Source organism: Kryptolebias marmoratus, linkage group LG7 (assembly GCF_001649575.2).
Source record: "Kryptolebias marmoratus isolate JLee-2015 linkage group LG7, ASM164957v2, whole genome shotgun sequence".
NCBI classification, from domain to species: domain Eukaryota; kingdom Metazoa; phylum Chordata; class Actinopteri; order Cyprinodontiformes; family Rivulidae; genus Kryptolebias; species Kryptolebias marmoratus.
In genome coordinates, this window is record NC_051436.1 from 16332637 (window position 1) to 16342433 (window position 9797).

The window sequence follows — 9797 nt, forward strand, 5'->3', positions numbered from 1 at the left end:
TAATCATCAAAATTAAACGAAATAAACATTTGAAATATATGAGTTTGTATGTAATGTATGAATATAATATACAAGTTTCACTTTTTAAATGGAATTACTGAAATCAATCTACTTTTTCATGATATTCTAATTTTATGACCAGCACCTGTAAGCTCCTGTTGTCAGTTTCCAGTGAAGCTGGAGCAGCAGGAAACACAGGAGTCCCATTCAGGCAGGAACAGTTAAATCTGCTTTAGGCAAAAGGCGGGCAATACTGATTTTACCTGGGTCTGTTAGGGAAAATAAATCTCAGGAAAGAATCACTGGATGTACATCAACAACTAAATAATGTCTGGAGCAAACCCAGCTGAAAATGGCCACCAGAGCTAACTGACCTTAGCCATAAAATGGCTCTAATTCTGTCATTTCTACAGATATTGTGCTAAACTTTGGTGTGGTGGTAGCTGAGAGTGATTTACAACATATACTCCAAGTGCTACTCAGTGCACAAGATGTTAGCATTAACTGTTGGAGTCAGCCCTGTTTGTCTGTTAGCAAAATATCCAATGACTCACTGAAAAATCATTGGCTATATATCTACAAAATAATTACTTCAATCCAAGTCAAGTCAATCTAATCGGCATTATCCAACACAAAAAGGGCTATAACTCAGTCAGTTTGACCGATGTTGATGTATTCATTTGATGTGGTAGTAGCTGAGAGTCATTCACAGCATATTCTCTGAGTGCTAACACGTCTCACAGTATCACATGAGATCACACACACCATTTACCTGGTTTGATTAAATCAGCTGTAACTCTGTTCATCCTCAACATGAGAGGATCTTACTTTTAAAACCCTGGCATGAAAAGGTGGCGGGCGATAGGCATCCCCCTCGAGGAATGCCAGCTTTTGATTATTTCTGTTGATTTTTTTCTCCCGCAGCTTTGTGCTGATGGAAAGGCAGGGGCAGGTGGAAAACAGCTCCGTAAGGGGTGGCAGGAGTTCGACCAGCTGTTTGCAGGATCACTTCCACTCAGACGCTGAAGCACATCTTCTGTATCAAATGCTGCGCTGCACTCAGGAACCCCGCTGTAGTACGATGTGACCTTTCTGCCATAGCTGCTGCTGCTGCAGACCAGCTTTGTGCAGCAAAACTCCACATTGCTTCAGCTCAGTGGTTAACTAACCCCCCGCCCCCTCTTTCATATATTTATATATATATTTAAAACTGTCAGGTTTTGGGGTTTTCTTTGTGCTGCTCTTGGTTTTTGTTAGTTATCTTTGTTGGTTTCATTTTTTTTTTCCAGTATTTTTCCACCTGCCCCAAGCCTTGCAATCATCTCACCTGTGCCCACTTCCCCTAATTGCTTCCTGTCTTTCCAACCTGGTCATCTCCTCCACTTACTGGCTGGTTCGTTGTCTGCTGCTGTCTATTGCCTCTTGGTCTAGTTTCCCTGATGTCTGGTTCTGCTTGTCTCCTGCCCATGTCCGTTCAGTTTCTGTATTTGTTTGGTTTGAGTTTTCTTTCTGAGGAAAGCATATGGCCCACACCATTAAGTGTGTGTGTTTATTCGTTTGTACAGTGAGACAAATATCTCACAACATATTTGCTGTTAACAGAGAAGCAAAAGAGTATCCACCTAATAATCTTCCATTCAGGATGTCCAGTTCATGTTTTGTCTTTCTTGGAGTGTTACATAGCTGACACAGTGGTTGCTACAAATCTTGAATGAAATGTACCTCATTAACACCTGATTAGCTCCAGAAGATAACTGGGTGTAGATGTACACCCGCTGATTACTTTCTGCAAGTTTCATTAAAATCCGTCCCATGGTTCGTGAGATATTTTGCTAACGCTCCAGACAAACAAATACATACACAAACACAGGCAGAAACATGACCTTTTACCTTCGGTGGAAGAGCGATAAAAGGCATGTAAGATGTGGTTACTCTGCAGAACAACTGTTCCCAAGTCAGGTTCAAACTTGTTCACAATACCAGTAAGATTCTGATATTTGATCCAGTTTTGTAGCTTTAATATGAACATGACACCGGTTCCTGGCGCTCTACACTGATATGGATAGCTGTTATTTGGCTTCTTAAGGTTAAAACACTTCCTGCCATGAAATGTTTGACTTTCTCCAAGTTTGACCGCCTTTAACTTGTTAAACTGAACCTGAATTTCGAGATAGTAAACCTCCGGTTTGTTACTTTTTGATAATAAAAATAATTCAGCGGTATAACGTTATTCACACCCCTGGTAAGGATTCTCCAGACTCACACATACAACTATTTAAAGCCAGGATCTCACCGGGCTGTGAATGTCGGGGACTATTTTCACAACATTTGCAAGGGAGTTGCTCGAGTCGTGGTGCTTGAATCTTCAACATGTTCAAAAGGTTCCTGCAACAACTTTTCTCTCTAAATATTCACAAAGTTGAACCTGTTGAATCTTTCTTATTTTGGTTTCTGTAATTCAAGAGTGTTAGGGCTGTATTTTGACACCTGCACAGGAGCTCTACTATGACAAGAAAAACATTGATGGTGCCTGCCATGTGATGCATAAAGCTGTAGCGGCCATCTTTAATTTTAAATAAAGAACTTAGCCATCTGTTAGCACTCAGAGTATGTGTTGCCAGCTACTACCAGCTTAATTGCTAAGATTGTTGTGGTGGCCATCTTGAATTGGGTTGACGCAGAAAGCAGAAGTTAAAAAGACACTTCCTGTGATCTCTTTTTGAGAGTTTCAATAAAATCAATCCAGTGGGGGTCATAAAATATCACAAAAAGGGCGCAACATCTGAATTAAATTTGAAGTTTTTTTCATTTTATTTTAATGGCTGGAAAATTACGTGGCCATGTTGACTCAAAATTTCCTTAGATGTAATAGCACTTATTCTGGGGTCGAATCATCTGTTTTTGATGAATATATTGTATGGATGTAGTCTTCTGTTCGGGCAGCATTCAAGTTTAAGATTTAAGATGTAAAGAAACCTGTTGAGAGGTAAATAATAATAGGTGCCATCACTGAAATGCATTGCTTGTTATGCATTTCTGCAGCAGGCAGCAATTAATAAAAAAACTGGTTCAAATCTGCCTGTCTTCATTTCAAAAATGTACTCCAGCAGATTTAATCCAAAATGCAGGAGCAGCTGCTCAAGATGGGTTCAAAGCAGGTATGAAGTAGGTGAGGGTGGGCAATGAAATACTGAGGACAGTCTAGATTACAGTTTTGTAAGCTGTGTGTATAAAAATAGGTGGTTGCATGGCTCACTGGCCGATTAGTTGCAAATTTAGTGAGAATCAAAAGAAAATTCACCTGTTTTCCTGCAATTTCCAGATGCCAACTAGTCCAACAGTTGCAGCCCAGTGAGATACCCCCATTACCAGGCTGAAACTTGTCTTTATGGTGGATAAACTGACTTTCCATGAGGTGGATGAACAGAGAGGACCTTTAAGTCTGATGGGAGAGGGGATGCCGTAAATCAAAGTGTCGGCTTGAGTCTCTGTTAGCTTCTAAAGAAGACATCATCTGGTGCCAGGAGACATGGATAGCTTTACAAGTCGTTTCTTGACTTCTCAGCTTGAAAGAGTATATTGCATTTATGACCTAAGTGTTAATAATATGCATTTTATTTGTGTGTTCTGCTGCTACGCAGACGTACTGTAGGCCATGATGAAGACTGGGATAATCGCAGGGAGCTGGAACTGGAAAGGAAGTGCATATTAGAGCTGTCTCCTTGTTAACCACTAATGTCACTTTCATAATCCATTTTGACTAATAGGCTGACATGATATATCGCCTGCTGTTTTATTGTGGACTCCACAAGTAACTCTATCTCGTCAAGACCTGCAGTCACCCGGCTATTACACCAAAATAGTAAGCTAAATATATCCTGTTTGTGTGGCAGGTTTGACAGCAGCCTAATTTAGCTCGTCAACTTGGGAAGCATCAACTCAAGTTCTCATCGTGTCAGAAAAAAAGATGATCAGATTTCTTTCTTTTGACAAATGGTAACAAAATGAATGTTTTTTTTTTTTTAATTTTAAAATTGATTTGCAATTCTGACCATTGCAGTAGAAAATAGCAGCTGGCAACTGGACCAGCAGAGGAGATAAAGAGCTATAATTGTAATGTGCTAACTAACTAATGTTTGTGATAATTTAACACTTTACCTAAACTCTCTGTGTGTGTATTGGCATGGTTGTGATGCGTAAAATACGCGTACCCGGCAATAGATGGGTGGATACAGCTATGGTGGTGCTGTGTAATAACTTGCATCAAAACATTTTGTTTATCTTTATTGACAACTGAATAAAGATCCCTCCGTTTGCAGCAAAAGCACAAACTTCTCCAACTCCTTCACAGACTTTATTGAAGCGGATGCTGCTTGTATGAAATGCAGGAAAAACACAACCTAGCCTGCTTGTGTCTTTAGGCAAATATGTTAAATTACCATATTATTTTAGGAGCATAGAGCCAGATTTGAATAGAACTGCATTTTAACATTTCATCTGTCTTAAGGTCTGGGGTTATTCAGAAAACATTCGGGGACACAGCCCTGAATGGCCAGGCCTAACAACACTAAGGATGGTAAAACTGGTCCAGATCTGATTATCTTCATGTAAAAAGTGTGCTCCAGTGGATTAAATATCAAAGCTGGAGCAGCTGTCAAGGTGGGTACATAGATACCTGTGGCAGATACGGCTTCTTTTTGGGTACGTGGTGACCAACACTGCAAAGGTACAACTTGGCAGAGGTACAAATGGCCTATAGCCTTCTGTATTACTAAGCAGCTCATTTGTGTTCATTGCCAGATGCTCTGCTTATCTCTGCTACCCTGGTCATGATGTTCAATGATGTTGGTTCCTGAACCTGCCTCGACCGTACCTGTATTTGGGTCCTTCACAACCATCACTTGTGACAGCCAAACAGCTTCACCCGCTTCAAACCTTTTTTATTCTGCTCAGGTTCTGCAGAGAGGGTGAAGTCTAACTCAGCTGCCCACTGATGAACTGTAGCAGGAAACTAAAGGCTCCAGGTCAACTCACACTTCCACCATACTGTACTTTTGCAGGTTTGGTTCCCTATATTACTCATATCTATACTTTTTGGATATAAAAAAGAACTGATCCGCCACAGGTCTCTTTGTACTAACCTCTGCTGACTTTGTACCCACCTTACCAGTACTGAGGGCCTGATTTGGCAGAGGTACAAACTGATCGGCATCCATAAAGAAGAGGTGTTCCATGTGAAGCTAAAAAAACAATCATCTAAGGTCATCAAGAGGCAATGACCAGGAGCACAAAGGATAAGACAAGAAAAATACCCAGTCAATAAAACACACCAAAAAAATCAAAGAGACAGTAATTCGGATCACAAACCAAAATCAAGACAAAACCCAAACCATGGCATTAATATGGTATCAAGTTTTTAGCTTTTTTTTCCCACTACAGAGCTAATCTGGTGGCTCAAACCTCTAATTATGTTCATTCCTTGTTGGCTAAATAACACTCCAATATATCTTATTATAAAGGTGAGGTTTCTGTGGAGGGAAAGATTCTGTAAGTGAAAGATTCCGGTGGGAGTTGCTGTGAAAGCGAAACGGGGCAAATGTGTGTGCATCGGCCCACAAATAAGCATCTGCTGGAGCAAATTTTACACACCTAACGTCTCACGCATTCATGTTTTTTATCATCTTTGATCGGGAACACAACAGGTGTACGAAAGTTGAATAAAACATACAAAGCTTAATAAAAATATTTTTTCTCCTCTCGGTCCAAATGGCTCATTTGGACAAAGTCATGGAATCTCATCTTAATCAGATTAAAGGAACAATCTTTGTTTTAGTAGAAAAAAACTTAGTCAAATTTGACTGGAAGAGGGTAATAATAAATAAATAAATGTACAACAGGCACACTGAATATGTGTAAAAGCTGAAGGAAATCTAATGAACTTGAAAAAGTCACATTAGTTCATCAGAACAGAGATGTCTACAGGTGAAAACCGTTTCTTTGCAGGATTCTTTTCCTCACCAGCGCCAGCTTGTGTTACGAGGTGACTGCTGGATGTCAGTGCGTTGAAAACTTGGGTTCGGTCTTTGGCAGAACTTTTTCCCAGTAAAGCTCGGGTTCGTCTTCCCACCCAGCATCTACTGTATTACACTACTGACAGGAGGTGACAGGAGGATTTTGTTGCCTTCCAGCAGCACACATCACAGCCCTCCTTGAAACCCGTGGTGTGTTCAGGATGTGAGCCAACCACCCATCGGTCCGCTCCAATCTAACGACTCGGACTTCTGCACCACTTCATGTTGCAGTGATAATAATAATCACTTAAACACTGAAATGTCTTCTGCTATGATGTTGAATATCGTGATGCTATCTGTTTTCAGTGATAGAAACTTTTATAGCTCCTGCTGGTGGTATAGATCTTTACTAGAAAGATTGTACGTTATGATTTTTTTATATACTTGTACAATTGCATGAACAAGTAAAGACAAAAGCTGTACAGAAGTGTTTGAACAACAGGACAGGGTGGAGAAAAATGATGGCTCTAAACTATAAATAACGTGGTTTGTTTGTAACGTTTTACACTTTACTGCTACTTCCCTTAATGAGCCGAGTTATAGTGCGTTTCGTTTGCACTTGGAACCAGAACTTTTCTGTTCCAAGAGGGAAGAATTGACTGGAACGCCCCCCTGATGTCAGAATTCCAACTCGGAAAGTGTGACATTCCTGACCAACCTAGACCTCAAAATCCAACATGGCTACCTCACTCATAAAAAATGTTAACAGCTGCTGTAATAAACATTTTACTTTGACTTCTGCCTCATTAAACCAGTCACGCATAGAGTACCTTACAATCCTAATCAGTAATCATGATGCTACAGTGTTTAAATCCTCAGAATGCAGAAAAACACATTGTTATCAGCCTGTGTCGCTAACAGTAGTTAGCCTGGTTGCTAAACTCAATTGTTAGCAAATCTTGCTGGTTTTCTGATGATTAGGTTGAATGTGATGTCATTCCCAGATCCAAGTTCAGACTTCAAGGATAAATGAAAAGCAACAGAAGTATTTAAAAGTTTTTATTGCCTGTCACAGAAAAACAAAAGGCGGGCGATGATGTTTTTGCCCGTCTGTGTGTATTTGTGTCTGTCTGTTAGTAAATTATCTCACTAAGACTGAATGAATTTTAATGAAACTTTCAGAAAGTGATCGTTGTGTCAAGATTTTATTAATTTTTTAAGTTTTTTTAGCATTAGGTTTATTTTTTCTGTAATTCTGTTTTATTTCTTTATTTTGTTGTTCCTGTATTTAGTTTTCAGTTTTAGTTTTGCTCCCTGTTTCCTCTGTGTTCATTGTGTCATCACTCACTCTCCCTTCAGCAGCTTCCTTGTCAGTCTGCTTCAGCCGCCCACACCTGTTCCTTTTTACTAATTAGTTCACCTGTGTCCACTTCCTCATCAGCCCCTGTCTTTAAAACCCGGTTCTCAACTCACTGGCTCATTGTTGCTTTCATGTTCAGTCTGGTTCCCTCGTGGCTTCCTCCTCGTGGTCTTGGTGTCGCCGTTATTTCTAAGTCTTTGTTATTTAGTTCGTTGCTGCCACGTCAGCCGTTTGTTTTAGTTCTTAAAAAAAAAAACTTTAGTATTGAGCTCCTCTGTGTCTGCCTGCATTTGGGTTTAAATCCACCCCCCACTCTGTGTGAGACATTGAATTTACCTCTGCAACCAACATTTGGAGTCACCTCAATTTTAGATGGACTGATTTTTTTTTTTTTTTTTAAACGCACAAAAATGCCTAAAGCTCAATCAGTTTGACAGCTAAAGCTCTGCGTGGTGGTAGCTGAGACTCATTCACAACACATAATACATAGAGCCACTCATTGTGCAAGATCTTAGCCGTAAGTGTTGGAATCAACCCTGTTAGTAAAATATCTCCTGAACCACTGAACAGATTTTAATGAAACTTTCAGAAAGTACAGAAAAACTGACGTGTGATGACCAAATCCTTCTGCTACTTACAGTCCAGACACTTGTTTTCAATGCAAGTTAATTTTCACACAGTAACTGCTTGACTGAGATGTAATTGTCACCTGCTGCCAAAGACCAAGTGGTGATAATGTTTTGGCTCATATCCGTTTGTATGTTTGTTTGTCCATAGAGTTGGTAAAATACATCATGAACCACTGAATGGATTTTAATGAAACTCTTAAAAAGTAACCACTGCATGTACATCTACAACTAATTACTTTTTGAAGTCATCCCCATTAAAGATGGCTGCCACAGCTAAATATTCTTAGCAAACACATAAATGTCTAGTACTCAGCCAGTAATTGTGGAAATAATCGAGTCTCAGAGGATTTTAATTGAGTTTTGTTTCATTGTCCCCGGAGCAGATCCAAACTAACTTTTCTGCTTTGGAAACTGTTTTATTTCCAAGGGCCCCTGGTGGTCCCCGATCTCCAGACTGGCCCCCTCGCTGACACAGACTGACCCTGTGCAACCTGCAGCAGTCAAACATGCGCGGCGGCTCTCTGTTTAGCCGCTGGCATGTTGCTGATGAGTTGTTCTCACTCGACTGTTTATCTGTGCCCCCCGCTTTCATCTGTGGAGCTGCCACACATCGGCTCCTCTCTCGCCCACAGCTGCACTCTTCACATTTAGTCAGAGTGTATTTTTAAAAACAGACACCAAGTTGTCTGTCTCTGCAGAAATGTTATCTGTGCTTCGGGCTGAGCTGGGACACTCGTTTGGGAGTCTGTGTGAAAGATAGCCGTTTTAAATCTGTGATCCACTTCTTACTCAAAGGAGTCCCCCTCCCCCTCTCCCTTGCTTACATTTTAAAGACTGAAGTACATTTTTAATCAAACTTCAGTGAAAAAATCCTTCATCCATCCATTTTCTTTACCCACTTTTCAGTGCAATGTCACGGTGAGCTGGTGTCTTTCTCCAGCAGTCACTGTGTGAGAGGCAGGGGACACCTGGACGGATCGCAAGTCCATCACAGGGACACATAGAGACAAAACCATTCAAGCTCTCACTCACACCAAGGTCTTGATAGTCTTGAGATTTCATTGGATCCAGAACAGATGAAAAACACACTGTGTCAGATGCAGCAAAGCAGAACCAGATCAGTACTGAGCCTCCTCCTTCTTGTTAAATCCAAAAATATCTTCTTATAAGAGCTTTAAATATCTAAGTTCCATCTTTCATTAAAAATTGTATTATTCCATATTTTCCTAACAGAGCACTTTGCTGTCAGACTTTATTAACTCCTTTAATTGGGTTGAATCCAAAAGTTAATCGGTTGTAGGTGTACACACAATGATTACGGTCTGAAGGTTCTGTTAAAATTCACGTGGTGGTTCATCAGATATTTTGCTAACAGTCAGCCAGCATTTACTTCAATAGATAAAGGCAAAGTTTTAAAGACAGATTTTGTGCGATCAATTTGAGCTTGGAGTATTTGTTGAGAATGCCTCTCAGCTACTGAAACAGTAAATATTAATTTAACATCTGTAAAACTGGTTAAGTTAAAGCTATTTTTGTGTTTCCTAAGGTCAGTTGACTGTGGCCTCATCTTAAATTGGATTGAATCCAAATGTTAATCAGTTGTAGATGTCCATCTAATGATCGCTTTCTGAGAGTTTCAATAAAATCTGTCTTCTGGTTCATGAGATATTTTGCTAACAGACAAACAAACGAGCACACACATACACCAGCGACAGTGAACATCCTATAATTTTGCATCTTCAGGGCAAATAAACTTGATGATGCCACAAACTCTAGGAAGAACCAATAGAACTGAGA